The following is a 21,844-nucleotide window of genomic DNA, read 5'->3' as shown; positions in this document are numbered from 1 at the left end:
GAGATGGAATTTTGGCTCGGACATCCAAATCGGAAAATACAGAAATAAAGTATAAGATGTTGACTGAGACAAAAGAAATTACTGAAGGTTCACTGAGACAACTATGAAATTCCAAGGGGCAGACATATTAGAATTAACCCAATTGCTTGTTGTGCCAATCAGAATAGTGAGAACGTGCATTAGATATTGTAATATATGCTGGGCACAGTGTACTGAGACCGTTTTAAGGATATGACAAATAAAATATCTTTGATTTTGATAGAGAAAATGAACCGCTCATATTATAGCACATCAATATATTCCATCATCACATTTTTCACTGACTCCTCTTGTTTTATTTTATTCAAAATCCACTAGAATAAAAAGGGGGCTCTCAGGCCAGAAAAGAGCAGTGACCATGTGTTAACACACAATTCAAATTGTTCGGAAATGTCTGACGCGATCGATGATGGCTTGGTAATTAAACTTCATCTTTCAACCCATCACATTGGCATGGATTGACGAGTAGACAGGTGACAAACTCTTTGAAATTGGTTCCAGCATTAACGAAGTGATCTGTTTCAGCTTCATATACCGCATGAATGGCTCCTGCAAAATTGATAATTCGTATGAGGAGTACCCTGGGAACAGCAGTCGGACGGCACAGCTCTTCATTAATGTCCTTCCATGCATCAGCCACTTGTTTACAGAGTTCCTTGTTTGCCTCTTCCTCTGTGACTTTGTATTGCTTCATGAAACACTCCACTGAAGATGCCACATGACCTCTCTCTTGCTCAAACTACAAAAAATATATATATCATCGAAATTATTTTTTCTTTGATAAAACCTACGGACAAAATTTAGATAAAATGATGTTGTTCACTGGTATAGCTTTTGTATACCTTGTGTCCAGCAATGTCGTTCATAAGCCGACCAATTACTCGCAATGCCTTCACTATCTTGGTGTCGCTAGATAATAACCAGTCAAAAACATCTTTGGTTACAGTATCTCCCATCCCCAGAAATGATGCCACTAATGCCATTTGAATACCAATGGTTGTTAATGCGATGGGCATGTACTCCTCCATCATCGGTACGTGACTATGGTGGAACCATTTGGCTTCAGCCAAGTACGCTCTCACTTGAATTTTCATCTAAGAATTCATTATCAAATATAAACTACATCAATATTCAAGCTTTAATGTTTTTGGTGGACTTAGACACATGATAGTCTCTCATCCTTATCCAAAAGCTCAATATTTTGTTTCAAGTGGATAGAGTAAAAATCACATTTGATTGATGTAATGTCGAATGGCTTACCGCTTCTTTTGCATAGAAGAGATGGTGTGATCTTCCTTTTCTGATCAATTCATAGCCAATTTCATCATAAAAATCAAGAAGTATCTTATAAATCACTTGCATGCACTCTGGCAATCCTTCTTTGGCATCAACGTCCCACCTGAGTTCAAGTTTAGAAAATATAAAACTTGATCCTAATAAAGAGTTGGTCAAATTAAAATAAGTAAGTTTAGAATCAGTAAACTGAGAAAACCCTCCAAGTGCCAATTGTACCTTTCAATTGCTTATGTGAAGAGTTCTAATTCCTCCAATGTGCCATAGACATCGTAGATGTCGTCGATAATGGTTAGAAAGACATTCATTTTGGTCATAAATCCTCTAGCAATCTCATACTCCGGCTCAAAATGGACTCCTAACATCCAGGTATACAGCTCCACAAGCCTATCTCTAGCAAATGGGAACTCCCTCTCTATATCTATATCCTTCCACCACCTACAATTTACCAACAAATCTCATTTAAGGGAAACACAGCAATGATAGAATTATAGAAAGTACTTCAAACCAATGATCCAAAGAGATTAATACTTCTTGTCAAGTACAATTATATTTTAGTTCAAGATAGATTGTGATTACATTAATCAGTTTATGACAATTTTATGTTTTTAGAACATTTAGCTACTTCAGACATGCTATCATGAAGTAAACCTAGTAAGGTTGCCGAGTTCCTTCCGGTGCTGCCCTTGCAAAGAGTTGAAGTCGAGCTTAGCCAGGTAGAACAGGACTTCATTATGTGAAGGCTCCTCTTGGTAGAATTAAATGTAACGCCTCACCTCTAACCTTGGTAGACCCTTTCGGATTGGGTGATTTAGAGCATGACTGACTTGTTTTTCGAGATTAGGGCTTACTTTTCTTTTATCAATTGATTCAAGGTGAGTTATAGTAAAAGTAAGTGCATCGTTCAAAATATCTTCGCTGCGATAACTTAGATGGCAAGCTTCAAATAGACTTAGCAATCCCTGCACGTTAGCGATGACTGATTTGCTGAAATTCCCTTCACTGTCCTTGAACCTGTTAAAGATTTTTGTATGGCCAAACAGAATGTGGGAGAAGATGCTATCATGAGATGCTGTGAAAAGCACCATGTTCTATATCTAGATCAATTGGAAACAATGGAAAAATGACATACAAAACCAAGGAATTAGAAGAAAGGACTACTCTTTAACTAGAAAATATGAAGAACTTGAAATATGAGAATTAGGAAACAGGTTAACAAATAAACAAATCAACATTAGAGTAAACTAAACATGTTAGTGAAATTATTTGTTCACTCTAATCAATCAAAAAGATTATCAAGCTAGTGTTTGCAATATAATTTCACCAACTCATCAATCAATGAAATTGGAACATTACATACCACATGAAACATTGTAACCTTGTTGTCGTAATAAGCGAAAGAGAAGAGCAATGGTGTGTAGGTTGTCGTCGTTATCGCCACAGTGAAACTCGAAATAACTTCTATGGATTTGTTCCAATTGCTCAACTATCTCAAACTCAAAATGGTAGGCAAGTCCTAAGTGTTGGATTTGATCGATCAAGTTCAACTTCTGCGATGGCTTATCCATAGCACTTGTCAACATCTTCCTCACTTCTCCTTTCAATCTCTCAATCCGTTCCTCTACTACGCCCTCAAAACCCTACGGTCAATATAAAAATGAAAGTCCAACAAATATATATGACATAAACTGAGTAAGAATGCAAGAAATATATTAGGTTGCTTATGACTCGATCGGCCGCCATAAATATGAACTGAAATTGCCTAAAAAATTATCCCATTAAGACTAGTCCTATTAACAGTAGAGAAATTCTTTCTGCATTTGTGGAAGTCAAATGTGCATCCCACAAGGTTCGCATAGATGTTTTGAATCTTGTAAGGACCAGCACTTGCATGGGGTTTCCAATAAACTGGAACTTCCTTTTTCTTATCAAATGCTGCGGGATGATCCTTAATTGTCCACGATTATTCTTTGTGCTCTCATAGAGGACATAAGAAGTGAAAAGTTTGCCGAAAGTAATCCAAGAAAAGAAGTAACTTAAATGCTACCATCGAGTTGGAGTCGGAAGCATATTTGAGAAAGTAATCCGTCCATATGGTTGGATGAAAAATTGCCGACCGGCGTTCAGCGTTCGGGCTTGTTTTTTTGGCAGGAGAAGAAGAAGGGACTCCTGAAAGCGGAAGAGACATTTCTTTTTGGCTATTTTCTAGATCTAGGCGTGCCGGCAGAATATAGCTAAAGACACTGGAGGGAGGGTAGAGGCTTTTCTGGGAGTGGCCAATCCTTATGGATGGGCATTTATAGGCTATAGAATCTTAGGAGCTGAGAAAGCAATAGTTAATTCATCAAAGCATCTTTTTCCCGTGTATTTTCTATTCGTGATGATTGTCGTGTGTACAGAACATTAGACTATGTCTCAAATTTCAGACCGTTGGATGAAACCGATTTGACGATAATTATGGACGCTCGACCGCGGTTCAAGATTAGCGGGCGGAAATGCATTGGTGGCCTGTCAGTCGCCGTGACGCAATGACGCCACTCCATGATGTGTGACTCCACTATGGAAAGAAAACAAAAAGAGAGCGTGATGGTCTTGACTAAAAGAGACATAGCTTCGTTTGACTAAAAGAGACATAGCTTCGTTTAGCTGAAGAAAGGGAACATAGATGTAAGGGGACCACACCACACCAAGACCCACAACAAATCAGCGAATCAACAATCAAAATTGACAAGGAAAGGCTGGTCCGAACCCAGCTAGAGCGAAACAGTGAAAAGAGTATTTCATTCCCTCCTTGACTGAGGCAGAGGGCTGCGCAAGGGACCCCTACCTGGCTCGCAGATGGCAGTTAGATGGCGAGCTCGAATCGAACTATGGCCGGTCGCCCTGGTATCCCCCGATCCAAGATCCCCGGGGCAAGGGAAGTTCGGGCCCGAGAAGACACTTACCGGAGATGTGGGTGCCGGGAAAACAAGCTCGGGACGACGAGGATAGCGACCGGGGGTCGTCGAAGGGGACTCCGGCGTGGCCAAGTGATCGGAGAACAACTCCTTCTCGATCTCTCTCGCTGTCCGATATCTCCCTTTCCAGCTCTCTGTTTCGAGCTCCCTCCTCGAGCTTCTCCGAATCCAGGCCCGCTCCCAAAAAATCCCCGGAGAGAAGGCCGAAGGAAGAAGAAGAAGAAGAAGAGGGACCCCGATGAAATCCCCTCTGCCCCCTTTCAAACCGGCCGATGCGCATCGATTCTCGCCTTGCCAGCTGCCCCGACCGAACGTCTCCTCCCTCAGCGTCGCGCGCGACGTCCTTCCCTCTGTCCCGTTCCCCCCTTCACTGTCGTCGTCCTTCCTTCGTGCTCATCCGTCGCACGTGGGAAGAAGAGAGAGGGAAGGAGGAAAATATGAGGGTTGGGCCAAAAAGAGGGGAAAATGGACTGGGCCGGCCCAGGTGAAGAGAAGGAAGGGAAAGAAAAAAGAGCTCGGGCCCGTGTGCCCCCGCCCGGTCTCGCTTTTTCGTTTTCCTTTTCTTTTAATAATAATAACTAAAAATTGATGATGATGATGATGATGATTTTTTTGAAAATTTTAATAATTGATACTGGTAATGCGAATTTTTCTAATTTCTATATGTGATGCATTTAAGTGAAAATTATTTACCTTACTTTACTTCTTTTTTTTAAGAGACTAATCCATAATTTTCTATGCAATTACGTCCTAAATAAAAATGGAAAAATTTAGGTATCAACATTTAATTAGATGGAAAGATTTTTTTCTAAGGAAATTGTGAGGGTTAAATATTGTGTGAGATATTGGATGTAATTTGGATTTAGAAAATACTAAAAGTGCTTGAGTTACTCAAGTATCGCTATAATATCCGTTGTATTACTCGCTCTATCTATAGTGAAACTTGTGTTGTTTTTCTTGTGGACGTAGGTCACCTTGATCAAACCACGCAAATCTGATTTCCAATTTATTTCCTTGTTCCGTGCATTTTATTCAATCACTTCTTATAGCTACGATAGAGTGAACCTAGATAACATCACTTAATTTCGAGGTCCGATTGATATACCATGTCATTAAGGTGTAATACACAATAAATTATACATATTGCGCATGCGGCCATGGATAATAGGGGCAGCTTTCTTATGAATTTTTCCTTACTATGGTGCGGATTGTAATGTTTGTTATTTGCTTCTCCACTATACATTTTGCAAGATGAGGCTCCACTCTGTTTTTCGGTGGTGCCCAAGGTAATAGAGTACAAGAATTTGATGTTTGATTGTGCCCCATTTATCATGTTAAAGTTATTAAATATAAAACCACGCCTTCATCTAATAATTCAAGTTTTTAGAACGGTTGATTATGATCTCACAAATTCTCACATGGTATCAGAATTAAAGATTTTGAATTCAGTCTTTCAAGGCTCCATTTACCTCCCAAATTAAATTTGCAAGCTTAATACTAGGCAAAAAAGACCAGGCTAAATGTAATGGGAAGCATTAGACTAATTAAATATAAAATTATGCATTTATTTAATAATTTAAGCTTTTTGGATAGTTGGGATATAAAATCACACATTCATCTAGTAGTTTAAGTTTTTAGGACAACTGGGATATAAAATCACATATTCATCTAACAATTTAAGCTTTTAAAATAGTTTGCTGTGATATCATAGATTCTCATGTATTGTGCCAAAATGAGCATCTCTTGTCGTGTTTGGATTGACTTGGAATGAGACGTGAAGACGACAACATGTATTGATGGTCGTATCACACCTTTGAGGGGGAAACCAGAGTCCACTTTAGAGAGATCTATGGTTTATTTGTATGAACAAAAGAATGAGGCCATCGCCGGTTTGGAAAATAGCTTAAAACACTTTCGATTGCAGGATCATTTCACATTAAAAACGATACGGCATTAGCTAATTGTTAGAGGCCTCCTAAATTTTCTCAGTATTTAGAAATAAGCCCATTTTAACCTTGTTGGTGTTTTGTAAAATAAGTTTCTAGGTTTCTAAAGTTAAACACAGCTTATTTTGTGCTTTCTTTTGAGGTTTTCACATTTTGATCTGAATTACAAGAAGGAAGTTGAAAATCCGGTTATATCTATTTCACTTTTTAAACTCACGTCAAATTATTTTAGAGAAAAGTTGTAAGCATTTTGTAAAATTTCGATGCACTTGTTATGAGATTGAATTTATAATTAAAATTGATAGTTTTATCGGGGTAGACGTAAAACAATAATTTAGAGAGAGGGGGGGTTATTCCGGTCGGTATATAAGAAAATGAGTGTCTTAATCAAAATGGGGTGCAAATAGCGCCGCCGGACTTATACTGCCTTTTAAAATTAATTGCGTACGTGATATGCGATTTAATTTCATACTATTTTAGTGGTTGCTTGCTTTAATTAATGTATTTCAAATTTAAATCCTAAGAGCAGAAATTAAGTGAAAAAACCATTCACAATACACGAAAAGTCGTTGGTCACCTAATTAACTAAATGGTTTTACTCTAATTTTATATTTATAATCTTTTTCATCGATTTTATAATATAAATGATCCATTACTTCTAACAAGATATTATCTTATCACGCATCCCGTTATCACTTTGCTAAAGAAGGTTACTATTTTCAATTTATGGTTTCATATTTTCATTAACAAATGATGTTTAGAAGATTAGAAATTTTATTTATGATGACTTATGATTACACAATTAATCGCATAGTTTTAATACAATTAATATGAGTGAGTATATATTTCAAAGTTGAAAATTAAACTTGAACCTAATTATCTAGCCCTTTTTGACCTTGTGGGCGTTTTCCTAAAATAAGTTTAGGTTCTAAAGTTAAACAAAGCTCATTTTGTGCTTTCTTTTGAGCTTTTATCATCTTAATCCGAATTATTAGATGGGGGTTGAAAGTCCAGTTAAATATGTGCTCGTAAGCCGTCATAATAGAAATTTCTAATCTTCTAAATAGCTTTTGTGATTAAAAAAACAAGATGATTAACAAAAATGTTCAACTTTCTCTAGGCAAAGCATGACACATGATAAGATGAAGTTTTGTTGGGTGTAATGGGCATTTATATTGTGAAACCGATGAGAAGGATGATGAATTAAAGTTAACTTTGTTAGTTTGTTTGATTTTGAAAAAAAAAAAAGAAACAATAAATTGGAGAGAGAACGGTATTCGGGATAGTTAATTGAAAAAAGATGAGTACCTTTTAGTCAAAATGGGGTGCAAATTGCGTCGTCAAACTTATATTGCCTTTTCTTTGGGGAAAATTCTAAATAATGACCTAAAGTGCTCTCATTTTCTCAAATAATGATCTAAAGTGAACATTATTTCAAATAATAACCAAGTATCCTCATTTTCTTAAATAAGGGTTTGAAATGGATATTATTTGAAATAATGGCTTGAATTCACCAGTTATGAAGAGTAATTTTGTCTTTTTTAAATTTTGTCCTTTTCTTCTTTTATTTTTTATATTTTTTTATTATAAAAAATTAAATAAAACTATTAAAAAAAAAAGGGCGGCAGCTATAGCCAATGGGGTCGCCAACGCTTAGGTGAGGGCCAGTGACTCCCGTCAACCAAAGGCGAGGGCCTGCTGGCCCTCGCCAAGGACAGAAAGGGCGGCAACCTTCTCCCTGCATTTGGGCAAGGGTCACCGCCCATCGCCCCGTCCGGCGGTCCTTGCCCAAGCCCCCGCACCTTATCGCCTAGGGCTAGGGGCACTAGGCAAAGACCGACGACCCTCGCCCAAATGAGGGTGAGGGGCGGCGACCCTCGCCCAAACGGGAGAGGGTCACCACCCTCCTCATCCTTAGCAAGGGCCAGCAGGCCCCCGCCTCTAGTCAATAGAGGTCGCTAACTCTCGCCCAAGCGTTGACAACCCCACCACCCACCGGCGATGGGCTGACTATGTGTTCTCCTTTTTCTTTCTTTCTTTTTTTTTTTTAAAGTTTTAATATGATTAAATTTAATTTTAAATTGTGTTTGAACAAAAATACTAATGATCGATCGAAATTTTTTGCCAACCAGCAAGCTGACGAGACTAAACCTTTATTTGAAATAGTCATAATTACTCCAGGCCCTTCTTTGAAACTAATATATTTATTTGAAATAAAATCCATTTCAAGTCATTATTTGAGAAAATGATAGCACTTCAAACCCTTATTTAGAATTTTTCCTTTTCTTTAATGTTACTTTTTGTGTTGTTATTTTATTTTACAAGGAATTCAATTCCAATAATTTTTTTTAATCACCCAACCCACTTCGCACTCATCATGTCGCATGGTCTCTTCCATCATCCGATTGCGATGTTAACTTTCTAAAGATAAAAAATTGCCGTCGTCCATCATTCGGACTTTTGGTCGTTTCTCGTTCTGACGTTGAACCAAAGCCAACATAGAAAATTGATAGAAAGCAACATATTAATTTGGTTTTTATATAACCTTAAAAATTACTTGTTTGTCTCACTCGTAATGGTTAAAAACGTTTCTATTTTTTTAATACAAATTAATATATATTCGAGCTTTACTCTATAATGTTAATTAAACCATCCTAATAATTATTTTGTTTAATATCTCATCATGCTACAAAGTATTTACATTGCACTACTTATACAGCATATGTCATCAATTTCTAGTTGCAAACGATGTGTTCGCATCGAACATGTGTTTGTGATGACAAGCAACAAATTGCAATATCTTGCGTTGACTACATACCAAAAATCTCACACTATTTTCTAGTCTGTTAGAAGAAAATTTTCATGGCCATAGGGTTTACCACTTCATGACAAAAAGCAAATCAAATAGTTTGTCTCCTTAAATTCCAATTAATAGCAACAAAACTTACTTTTGCCACCTTCGTCATACCCAAAGGTAACGAAAAAATGATTTTTGTCGCCTTTGGATAGACCAAAGGCGACAAATTCACTGACTTGTTGTTTGATGGTAGAACAAAGAACACAAATTCTAAGATTTATCACTTTAGGATCGACCAAAGGTAACCCAATCTTAACTTTGTTACCTTAGGTCATAGCCAAAGGCATAAAAATCATAATGATTTTTGTCACTTTAGGTCTACCTTACATGACAAAGTTTCAATTATGTTTCTTAGGCCTATACCCAAGGCAACAAAACCATGATCTTGTTGCATTAGATCTAACCTAAGACAACAAAATTTCACGTTTGTCGCTGAAGATCCAAAACTTAAGGCAACAAAACTTGACGAATCGTTGCCTTTGGTTGACCCTAAGACAATAAAATTCTTAGACATATCTTTTTGTTTTGCTTTTATAATTTGAAAGCAACTGTTTACTTTGCCAAATTAACGGAAGAATTTGCAGATTTCATTTTAGTAAATATGTCTTCATTAACAAATTATATGAATATAATACCATAAAATCTAATTAATTTTGATCAATTTGGTTGAAACATTTTACATATACATTTATTTTGAGAAGATATAAAAAAAATAAGGATCATTTAACTATCAATTTCAATTTCACAGAAAAAATCAAGCGAAGCTCATTATTTGGTTAATTAATTATTAATTAAGCTCTTTTAAACAATTCCTCAAGAAATTGTCCCATTCATCTCTATGGAATAATAAATGGAAAAGGAAAGAAAGTGAAGAAGAATAAAGAGTAGTTGGGTTAATTAACATACAATTTCGGCCCCTAACGTACAATGCCCATCATATTCTCTACAAAATCTACAATTAAATGGCCACATGTCAACATGGGATGAACAACAATATTATTTTTATAATATGAATGGAAAAAATTAGTAAAAGGAGGGCTTGAGGATAAACTCCGACAATCAATTGCAGTTCCCAAATTAAATGAATAAGGAGAAGCTTCGTTACCAAATTGCACACTAAGAAAAAAATCTTCGCACTTGCAAAAAATAGCCTATACTTTTTATTTAAATAAAAAATAACGTCTATAATTATCTCTACGCACGTATACATTACATATATTTGAACAAGAAATTGCCAATTACTATTATAAGCATAAATATAATTGAGAAAATTATGATCAAAAGCAACCATGGCAAAGAAAAATAAATAAATAGGATATGAAAGTGTTTATATAACTCGATCAATTTCCCTTGAAAAATGAGAGGTGCAAGAATGTTGGGCCCTAGATCGAAACAGCAATAATCCATATCTACTTGTTAATGTTATGTGATTTTTGGCCTTTCTCACCCCAAAATTAGCTCAAATGGTGAAGTTTTTCTTCATATTTATAAACTAACCACTAATCCCTTTGAATTAATCCCAACAAATCATCACTACCCTGAAAAATAACGGCATGGCACCATCCACCTTTCATTTTCCTATTCACATGTGATGCGTACAGTCAATCGCTAATGCCTGCTTGTGATTGCTTCTCCCCAATTTCGGGCTCTCTTTTTCGTTTGTTGTCTTCAGCGCTGTCAACTAATAAATTATTTAGTGACACTGTTAAGTGCTCTACCGACAACTTTTCCCCCATAGTGAAAGTGCAAGTGTTAAATGCTTTAATAAACGGTAGAATACCAACAAAAAAAAATCTTAAATTATGTCTTGATGTGACATTAATACCTCAAACATTTTCTAAGTCACGAATAACTACAAACTTATATTAATGTGACAAAAACACCATATGGCCATTAAAAATCTAATGTAGCGGCTTACGTGGATAAAGCCAGCAAACCTAACTGGATAATTCCACCGAAGCCCAAGCTTTGTCCAGTGTGACATCGGTACTTCAATAGTTGCCATCTTTAGTAGCATTCTTGTGTCATGCCATCTCGATAAGTGTTACCCCATTTATATCCATTCTAATCCCTACATCGCATTGTAATTCAATTTTCTTTTTTCTGTTTGACATCAAAATCAAAATCAGAAGAGATTAGTGAGTTTCTTTATTAAACTCTGAAAAAGTTGAAAATTTGTAAATCAAATTATTATATGGATGCTTGATATTTAATTTTCTTTGCACATGAAATCATAAATATATCATACACATCATTTTGTACCAACATCTACCATCTAAAACATTGACACAGTCAACTCAAATGCATGTGGATCCAACAGCCCTATCACACAACAAATTTTTGCAATTTTGATTTTGTTTGCACTATCACTATCACTATCAGTGTTTGTTTATGTACTACATTTCGTGTATGAATTAAATTTCCTTAAATCTTTTTTTTTTCATTTCATCGCTATGTTAGCTTTTTTTTTATTATAAAAAATTGCAATAGAAAAATGCTTTTACAGCTATAACAAACATCTTTATTTCTAGAGGACTATCCTTTCCCTTTATTAGTGTTTAATCACTATCTGGGAGCTAATCAATCAATTTCTTACCTAATGTTCCTGCATGGTACGAACAAGGCGACATTGCGTTTCAGTCAATTTTGTAGATTAGACATCTTTCTAATTCAGCAAAAAGAGAACATATTTTGTAATAGAATTATCTATCATCCATTCCCATAAAATTACCTACTAATCAAAATGATATATTTACTTAAAGAGTTGTTCCCCCGACGTATTCTTCCCCAATTAGTTTCCCATTCTCTTATGAAATGCAACAACTGAAACGATATTTTTCTTTTCCTTTCAACTTGACATGTGCCCCGTTTCTACGAGGAAATTATAACTCTATTGCTGCACGTATCCCCCTCAAAATGGAAATAGAAACAATTGATGGAAATGATAGTTCGGGTCTGCTTGTCTCGTGAAAAAATTGGTGCGAGATCAGATTTTTCTAGTTAAAATGCTGCTTTTCAAGGATGATATTCGTGAGTGTTCGTTGGATTTGAAATTGGTGTTGTCATTTCCTAAGAGCACCAATGATAACTATTCTATTTCTGGACACAATTTCTAGCCAGAAATAGATTATTATATTTCTCTTCCTTGAATGGGTTTCTAAGCAAAAATACACGTTTGATAATAATACAGAATTTTTTTATAATGACACAAAATTTCTTTCTTCCGGGCGAGTAGCCAACTAGTAGCGAGAGCGAGCAATGAAAAAGTTTTTATTTTAAATTTTGTTCTCGAAATAGAAAGTACAAAAATTTTACTTCTCATTTATATTTCAAACTTATTTCAAAACTTACAATTTATTTAAGAAACAAAAAAATGAAATTGCATTACTAAATGGATTTCCGTTTCAAACCTACTCTCAAGAATAGAAAAATAGATCTTGTCAAAAATAGAATGGTTATTATATGCACCCTAGAGGTGTGCAACGGAAACTTCCCAAACCACGAATTGTTTGGACCGAACCGGACTAGCCGGTTCCCATTCTTGGAACTAGTGACCGGTTAGACTGATTCCTAATTCTAAGGTGGGAACCAAACCGACCGAATCGGACTGGACCAATTGATATAATAATAATAATAATAATAATAATAATAATAATAATAATAATAATAATAATAATAATAATAATAAAAGCTGAGAAAAATAGATTTGCTCCTTTGTTCACTTCACTGAACTTAGAATTCGGTCCAATCATTATCTCATATGGAGGAATGTCTTGCATTTTGGTCGGATCGATCGATGATGACTGTCTAGATATGGAGCCCATTCGCCTTTTTCCTTTTGCTTTTAATTTATTAGGATTTAACAAAAATTACATCTTCGTTTTAATTTAGATCGGGTTTGCCTTCGAAGCTCTTTTGTTGCGTCTATGTATGCTGTAATTCGCTCAACATTCAGTTTGTTTTGTTAGGCAACTCACGATGTTTCGGAGATGGAGCAGAGCACTTAATCAATTATCGAGGGTTAGTCCAAAGAAATAAGAAGTAATAATATTTTTCAATTTATTTTTGCCCGATTCCACCGGACCAGTCAATTAGTCCGGTTCCCAGTCCTCTGGATCTGGTTCTCAATTCCACCTTGGAATCGGATTGAACCAAAAACTGATCAGTCCTAATGCACACTAAGAGTCTCGCAATTCCTATCATGCGATAGCACATGAATTACTTGAGTGTGGTTGTAATATTCGTTATATCATTTCATCAATAATGAAATCCTGTGTTGCTCTTCCTGTGGTCGTAAGTCACATCGAACAAACCATGTAAATTCGATATCCAATTTATCTCCTCATTCTGTGCATTTTATTCAACTGCTTCTTATAGTTAAGATAGAGTGAATTTGGGGGGATGGGGGTGGGGACGCGTAAGTTTCAGGAGTGGGTTTCAACTTCCACGCCCTGCAAGAGGCAGGGCAAAAGTCTGAGAGTGAGTGTAGAGTAGGAATAGAGTAGGACTGGCCAAAATAATAATAATAATAATAATCTGGGTAACATCATTTAATTTTGAGGTCTGATTGATGGACCATGTCATAAAGGTGTGGTACAGAATAAGTTAAATAGCTCATAAATGCGGCCATGGAAATAGGGGCAGCTCTCTTTAAGAATTTAACCTGAGTATGGTGCGGACTGTCATGTTTGCGATTTGCTTCCCCACTATTCATTTTGGAAGATGAAGCTCTGCTCTGTTTTTTCGATGGTGCCTAATGTAATTGTGAATAAGAATTTAACCTTCGATGGCATGGATGAATTGCATATCCGATACAACAATGGCTCGTATTACACCTTCGATATGAAACATGAGGTCATTAATTTAATATTTGCACCCTATTTTGACTAAGATACTCATTTTTTTCAATCAATTAACCGGAATAACCTTCTCTCTCTTCAATTTATTACTTTCTTTATCATGCTAACAACAAAATTGACTTCCATTCGTCATCCCTTTTATCGGTTTCACAATATAAATATCCCATTACACCCAATAAGACTTCATCTTATCATGTGTCATGCTTTGCCTAGAGAAGGTTGTTATTTTAAATTAATGGATTCATATTTCTAATCAAAGGTGTAATACTTTGCCTAATGGAGGTTGTTACGTTAAATCAATGGCTTCATATTTCTAATCACTTTTGTTTCCAACTTGATAAATAGCACATCTTTCTTACTATTGGAAATATTATAATTACTAATAGATGCAATTTTGGTAATGTAAAGCATTAGGAATGAGCATGGTCCGTGTGGATGGTTCCCACCCTAGATCCAGGAACCACCCACTAAGGACCGGTTATGAAAAATGAGAATCAGAAACCGCCCGTTGATTCCATGGATCCACCCAAGAACCAGATCACCAGTCTGGTCCGATTCCCGGGTGGATCCAGAGAAGCGATCCCCCTAAGCTTCACGTCTTTATGCAACAAAGAATTACACAATGAAATCAGCTCATTAAAGTCTCTCTTAGTTAGAGCCAATGAACTAGCAATATTAGTATGTTAGGAAGTGTGTAAGCAAGATACCACACTCACCAAACTTGCTATAAGTGGACAATAAGCAGACAGTTATCTAACATAAAAACTAACAAGTAGCCTAGGAATTTAGGATTTTTCGTTTTTATATTAAAAATTAAATATATATTATATATATTATCGGTCCGGTCCGGGTGAGCGATTTCACACCTGAAATCGGGAGCCGGATCAGTACTCACCAGTTCCAATAACTGGACTGGTTCCCTTAGGAACCATCGGTTCTTGGGCGGTCCGATTCGGTTTCGGGCAATCTGGGTGGTTCCTGATTCCTTTGCACACTCCTATAAAGTATCCATTAGAAGTCTGCATCTATTGGCTCCTATAAGATATTCTAGAAAAGAATTCATTATTAAAGGAAGAATTACATAAATAGTTTTTACTATTAATTTTATAGATAAGACATCTTTCTAATTCAACAAAAAGGGAAAAATATTTATAATAGAATTATCTATCATCCATTCCCATAAAATTACCTACTAATCAATATGATATATTCATTTAAAGAATTGTTCCCCCGACGTTTCGTCCCCAATTGGTTTCCCATTCTCTTATGAAATGCAACAACTGAAACGATATTTTTTTTTTCCCTTTTCAACTTGAGAAGTGCCTGGTTTCTACAAGGGAATTATAGCTTTATTGCTGCACGTATCCCCCTCAAAATGGAATAGAAACAATTGATGGAAATAATGGACGAATGACAGTCGTGGGCGTTCGTTGGATTTGCAATTGGTGTTGCCATTTCCTTAGATTCTCGTGACTGCTATCATGCAACAGAACGTGTTTTTCCCCCTCAAAGAGCAGACGGCGGAGAGCGCAAGAGAGGGATGGTAAAGGAATTCGATATGCGAAGATGGGGTTGACGTCTTGAAACTTGACAGTTTGCAGAGAGGTGTTTTCGACAATTGACGATATCGGACCGTGCATCCAGCCGAAGTTTATGTGTATTGTGGACTTAAAATAGAGTCGTTGGACGAAGAAACACTTCGTTAATGTCCTTCCCTTCATCGACAATCTGCCATTGGAGTTCTTCCGTAGACTTTGGTTCCAAAACACCAAGTTTTTTAGACGAAACGCTTTACCTCCGAGTCCGCATGCCCTTTTTGTTTTTTGCTTTTTTGGTTCAAACTTCACGTTTTGAAACACTGAGTTTTTTTCTGACCAAAAAAAAAAAAAAAAAAAAAAAGAAACACTGAGTTTTTTCTTATGCGATATCGAGAACATCTTCTTCGTAGCCCATAAATCGATGAGTTCCCTACGAACTTAACAATCTTGTAACATCAATCGAGTTGCATTCGCATAAGCTTCCATCAAACGGTCCTTGAACTAATACAAGACACCTACCTAGTACATAAACTACCAGCCACTAGGTTGTTGGTGGAGAAATCTTCGAGTCACTCGATAACCTCGACCATGACCTTGGGTCAACGCACCACACGCCTATATTCATGAGAAGCGAGCTTTGCCCTAATCTTTGTTGCATCTACCATATGTTCATCTTCCAACACATCCTTTTTATCACAAAAATACAACAAGACACCGCGTGACCAATAATTACCCCTGCCATGTTGGAAGATAGAAGTACATAGTTTAAGGCCTTTGCTCTCAACTGGAACTCGATGATGAGAGTTCTATAATTCATATCTAACCATTTAAAAGAAAAAAAAGTGAATGTCAATTGCTTGCAGATTAAATCACAAGTGAGCTTTGTTTAGTCACATTCAGTCAACTTTTTTTGGCTCTTGCTATCCGGAAAATGAAAATGAACCAGAAGAAAACCAAACATACGATCAGATTGACCTAAATTTCTCGGATTGAAGTTTTGCTCTTGAAGACATTTCTTTGGCGATAGGAAGAACCTTCTTGTAAAAAAAAATTGGTCTTAGTTAACGCCTTATAAATGGAACTGATTATTTTGCGCTTACTAATCAACGGAAAGTGAGCATGTGATGTTACATGTGCCGAATTCGGTATAATCGGAAATGGGAGATGGAATTTTGGCTCGGACGTCCAAATAGGAATATACAGAACTAAAGTATAAGATGTTGACTAAGACAAAAGGAATTACAGAAGGTTGACTGAGACAACCATGAAATTACAAAGGGAAGACAAATTAGAATTAACCCAATTGTTTGTTGTGCCAATCAGAATAATGAGAACATGCATTAGATATTGTCATTTACGCTGGGCAGAGTGTACTGAGACCGTCATAAGCATATGTCGAATAAAATATCTTTGATATTGATCGAGAAAATGAACCACTCATATTATAAAACATTCATATATTCCAGCATCACATTTTTCACAGACTCCTCTAGTTTTATTTTATTCGAAACCCACTAGGGAGAAAAAAAAAAAAACAAAGGAAGGGGGTGCGGGCACGGCGGGGCGGTTCTCAGGCCAGAAAAGAGCATTGATCAAGAGTTAACACACAATTCAAATCGTTCGGAAATGTCTGACGCGATCGATGACGGCTTGGTAATTAACCTTGTTCTTCCAATCCATCACATTGGCATGGATTGACGAGCAGAAGAGTCACGAACTCTTTGAAATTGGTCCCAGCATTGACGTAGTGATCTGTTTCATCTTCATATACCGCATGCGTGGCTCGTGCAAGATTGATAATTCACATGAGGAGTACCATGGGAATGGCAGTCGGACGGCACAACTCTTCGTTAATGTCCTTCCACGCATTGGCCACTTGTTTACAGAGTTTCTTCTTTGCCTCTGTAATAGCTAGTATAAGCACCTAGATGGGGGTGAATAGGTGTATTGACAATTTCCCAATATACCACAGCGATACTAGGCAGACGATAGAAAGGAAATTCTCTTTTGATTAACAAAATGAATTACGATCACAGTAAAGTAAAGAGTAGGGAAGAGAGAATTAAACACAAGGTTTATAGTGGTTCGACTTATCCCAAGCTTACGTCCACTCTTCCGCACTGACAGCCTATCGGCTGGATTTCACTATGAACAAAAGAGATGTTACAGCACAGTTCTTCCTTGATTCCACAGTGTAGATATTCTACCACACTTCCTCAAGATTTCTCACGAATATAAACACTCTTTTGCGTACAAGATTTCGCTCAAATGAATTGACAAAAAGAACAAGGAGCTTCAGACTTTGGAATTCTTCTATCGTGCACTATCTCGAACAACTAGAACGTCTTCCTTATATACTCTTTTATGCCATCATACCCGTTGGTACTTACCAAAGGAATTCCTTCAATCTACCCGTTGGACAGAATCAATTAGGAAGATCATTCGAGCTATTAAAGGAACATGTCGATAGCCCATCGATCCTGTTCGCCTATACAATCAGGATCTCGGTTTCCATAAGAAGAACCTTCAAAGAATATTTTGCCAATCATCGGATTCTTAATCTTCGAATCAATCTCGATCAATCAAAGGATTCCATTATGACATATCCAGCCAAGAGATCTTCTCCAGTCGATAAGGTCATATCCTTAGTAAAACATCCAGTTCTGGATAGCCTTTCTTCAACGGATTAGAAACTGTCAATTAGGATAGACTTTGAGTCTTGAGCTTGGCTGTCCGGAGGTCTTCAGACTTTAAACAGCAGAGTCTGCAAACCTTCAGACTAGACTGATGGAAACGTTTTGTTAGCTTCAAAATATTTCAAGAAGATTTCTCCAACAATCTCCCCATTTTTGATGGTGACAAAACTTTCCTGCAAATTTGGATAACTTTGACATGCAAAACATTTCTCAAACAAATATGCATATCTTATAAAGATAAATGGCTAAATGAATAAATGAATAACACTAGAATCTGCAACCACAGAAAATATGTTAGTCTTGTATATGATAAAGCCATTCATAAGATATCAATAGCAGTCAAGTCCAAATTCAAATTCAGTTCTCATCTAGACACACAAAAATAAAGTCAAACAAAGTCAAACATCAAAACAATCCAAACCAAACGATTAAAAAATTCAAAAAGTTTGAAAGTTTGATTCAAATCTTGCATCTCTCCCCCTTTTTGTCAGCATTAAAAAGGTTGAGATGAAAATGGAATATAATCAAGATTGTTTGGGAACGCGAACAAGCTAGAAATCTCCCATGGATTGAACGATCCCTTCCAGCCTTTTCAAGTCTTCCTTTAGTTGTGCAACCTCCTCACCCTTGGCATTAGCCTGAATCTGAATAGAGAGGGCTTGGATCTGATCATTTAAGGAAACTGAAGAAGCTTGACCTTCATTCCGCAAGTTTTGAACCTCGCATCCTAGAGCATAAATTTGACCGCGCATCTCCAAGAGAATATTCATAATTCTGCGAAAATCAGCTGAGTTATCGGTCTGCGTACTAGCTTCGACACGATCTGTAGACGATGGCAGATCAGCATAATCACGCAGATTTGGCAATGAAGCATCATGTTCTTCCTCAGGAAAATGAGAGGCATGAATGTCTTCTGGATCGGCTAGAGAGCGGCTGACTCCCTCACTGGTAGCAGCTGACATCCCTCTTTTCTCAAGATCTCCCCCTGTTTCTATGCCTTCAGGTGGAGAAGAGTGTTTTTCAGGCTCTCCTTCCTCTTGATTCACTCTCTCTTCTTTTTCTTCAAGCCTTTCCTCCTCTACTTCTTTTTCGCCAGCTTCTCTTTCTTCTTCTTCTTCTTCTTTTTCTTGTTCTTCTTTCTCCTCTGCTTCTGTCTCCTATCATTCCATTGATTGTGGAACAGGACGACTTAGCTTCTTCAATGCTATAGCAGAAATGGTAAGGTCTTCATCATTATCTTCATCTTCAACAATGAGAGCTCTTCTTTTCTTGGATGGAGCAACCATGGGCTCCTTCCCTTTTCTTTTTGCTGCAGAAGAGACTTGATGAGTTTTGACAGGAGTCTTCTTCTTGAATTTCTCCAACGCCTTGCTTAGTTCCTTTAGACGCATTTTAGTCACCATTTTTAGTCCTACCACCATATGATCACATGATCTAACACAGAGAATTTGTGGAGGCTGAATATTCAGATGTCTGAATAACTTCGTCACAAGACCTGGATAAGGAAGTTGACCTCTGTCCTTCGTCACTACTCTATACATGTGAAACATAACAGTGTGAGGAAGAGAAAACTTTTTCCCATTAATGATGGCATACATCAGCTTTCCCTCTGAACTTGAAATATCAGTCTTGGAAGTTGATTTCGGTTTGAGACAGTTGATTACAATCTTGTGAAGCAGAATGTTAAACGCACTCATCCTCAAGTAGGAGATCTTTTCCTCTGTTCTTCTATCCTTAACAATCTCCAATGTGGCACGAGCAGTAGAAACATTGATCGGTTGATATCTTCCTCTCTCAACTCCAAACACATCCGCTAGCATATCCACATCAACCACAAAATCTTGATCTCCGACACTAAAAGATATTCTATTCGCATCCAAGAAACTAAGATTTGAATAGAAATAAGCATTCAATTGAGCATAGGCCTCTGTGGTGTCAGGACAGAATTTTTCTAGTTGAAGAAGACTGAACTTTTCTCTCAAGTTCACATTCACGGCATCCAGAAAATCAAAATCCACACTCCTAGGGTTTATCACCCCACGCTTCAGCAATTTTGAGTATAAAGCCTTTTGTTCCTTTGATTTAAACAACTCTCCCATTTTTCCTCGAATTTCCGCTGCAACACCCATTCTCGGTTGAAATTGGTTGTACAATTTGTCATCATCATTTCCATCTATCGGATTAAATCCCCCAACACGTGGATCACTTGGAATGTTTGCAAGGGTTTCTTCTGCCATTCATTTAGGAGCAATTCCCAAACATTCCATTTTTAGCAAAAAGATGTACTCGTTCCCATATCCTTTGTCCTTGAGAAACTCATCGACATAGTTCAATGGAGTACCAGTCCTCTTTAAAGCGCGGTAAAGCTTATAAATAAAAGAGGGTCTTTGAATTCTTACAGGATCTGCGTCTTCAACGATTTCTTCCTCTTGTTGATGACCAGTACCCTGTGGACTAGATGGTGAAGAATGACGCTGCTGAGAATGTTGTGGGCTCTGTTGCTTATTTGGAGACTCTTCTTCCTCGGTGAGATCAAAGTGCCTAGGCCCCTCACTCATCCGCCGTGGTCCCCTACTTGCGATTCTTGAAGACTTTCTTGAAGATGACATCTTCCTTAGTCTTTGAAAGATTCATTGCTTGACTTTCCCAAGAAAAATGACAACTTTTTCGAAGATTAAACAAGGGAAGAAAAACAGGAATGAAAGATCGGTGCTTTCTTAGGGCTTTTTGAGAGTAAAGCGAAGAAGAAACAACTGTGTATAACCAGTTAAAAACAGGTATACGGAACGTCATAAAGGAAAAAGAAAAGATGCCTTTTCAAAAAATAACTGCCTTTTTCGAGAAAAGTCATTTAAAAAAAAATAACTTCTTTTTCCGAAAAGGAAACGTTGCAATAATCACGACAATTAAAGATAGCAATAATCAAACACAGTTGATGATCGTACCTTTTCAAGATAAGATTCGAGAGGAGAGAATAACTTACAGTCAAAGTCTTGTTTATCTGAGTTTGAGAGTCTCTAGACTTTAACTTCTTCAAACCTCAAAATGTTGAGTCTGGAACGGATAATTTCAAATTGATTTTTCTCCAAAGGCTTTGTCAATATATCCGCCAGTTGGTTCTTTGAGTCAACAAACTGAATCGAAACTTCTCCATTTTGAACATGATCTCTAATGAAGTGATGTCGAATCTCTATATGCTTTGCTCTTGAGTGAAGAATTGGATTTTTAGTAAGATTAATTGCACTGGTGTTGTCGCAGTTAATCTCCGTGCTTGAATCTTCAATTCCAAAGTCTCTTAGCTGTTGTTTTATCCACAAAATTTGTGAACAAAAGCTTCCGAGAGCTACATACTCTGCTTCTGTTGTAGAAAGAGCTACTGTAGTTTGCTTCCTTGAAAACCAAGACACTGTTCTGCCTCCAAGTAGTTGACAGGTACCCGAGGTGCTCTTTCTATCAACTATGCATCCGGCTAGATCTGCATCTGAGTATCCAAGAAGAGTAAATTCTCCCATTTTAGGATACTAAAGGCCGATGCTTGAAGTTGAAGCAATGTATTTGATAATCCGCTTCGTAGCACTTAAATGAGATTCTTTAGGGTCTGCTTGAAATCTGGCACAAATGCAAACACTAAACAAAATGTTAGGTCTAGAAGCAGTAAG

General features: G+C 37.0%; 1 pseudogene; it reads right to left on the bottom strand.

The window, feature by feature from the left end:
• Positions 1-339: 339 nt before the first annotated feature.
• Positions 340-4,393, bottom strand: LOC104430888 (annotated as a pseudogene).
• Positions 4,394-21,844: the final 17,451 nt, after the last annotated feature.

Source organism: Eucalyptus grandis, chromosome 6 (genome assembly GCF_016545825.1).
Source record: "Eucalyptus grandis isolate ANBG69807.140 chromosome 6, ASM1654582v1, whole genome shotgun sequence".
Taxonomy (NCBI): domain Eukaryota; kingdom Viridiplantae; phylum Streptophyta; class Magnoliopsida; order Myrtales; family Myrtaceae; genus Eucalyptus; species Eucalyptus grandis.
Note: the sequence above shows the minus strand (reverse complement) of the source record. Positions and strands in the feature narration are given on the sequence as shown.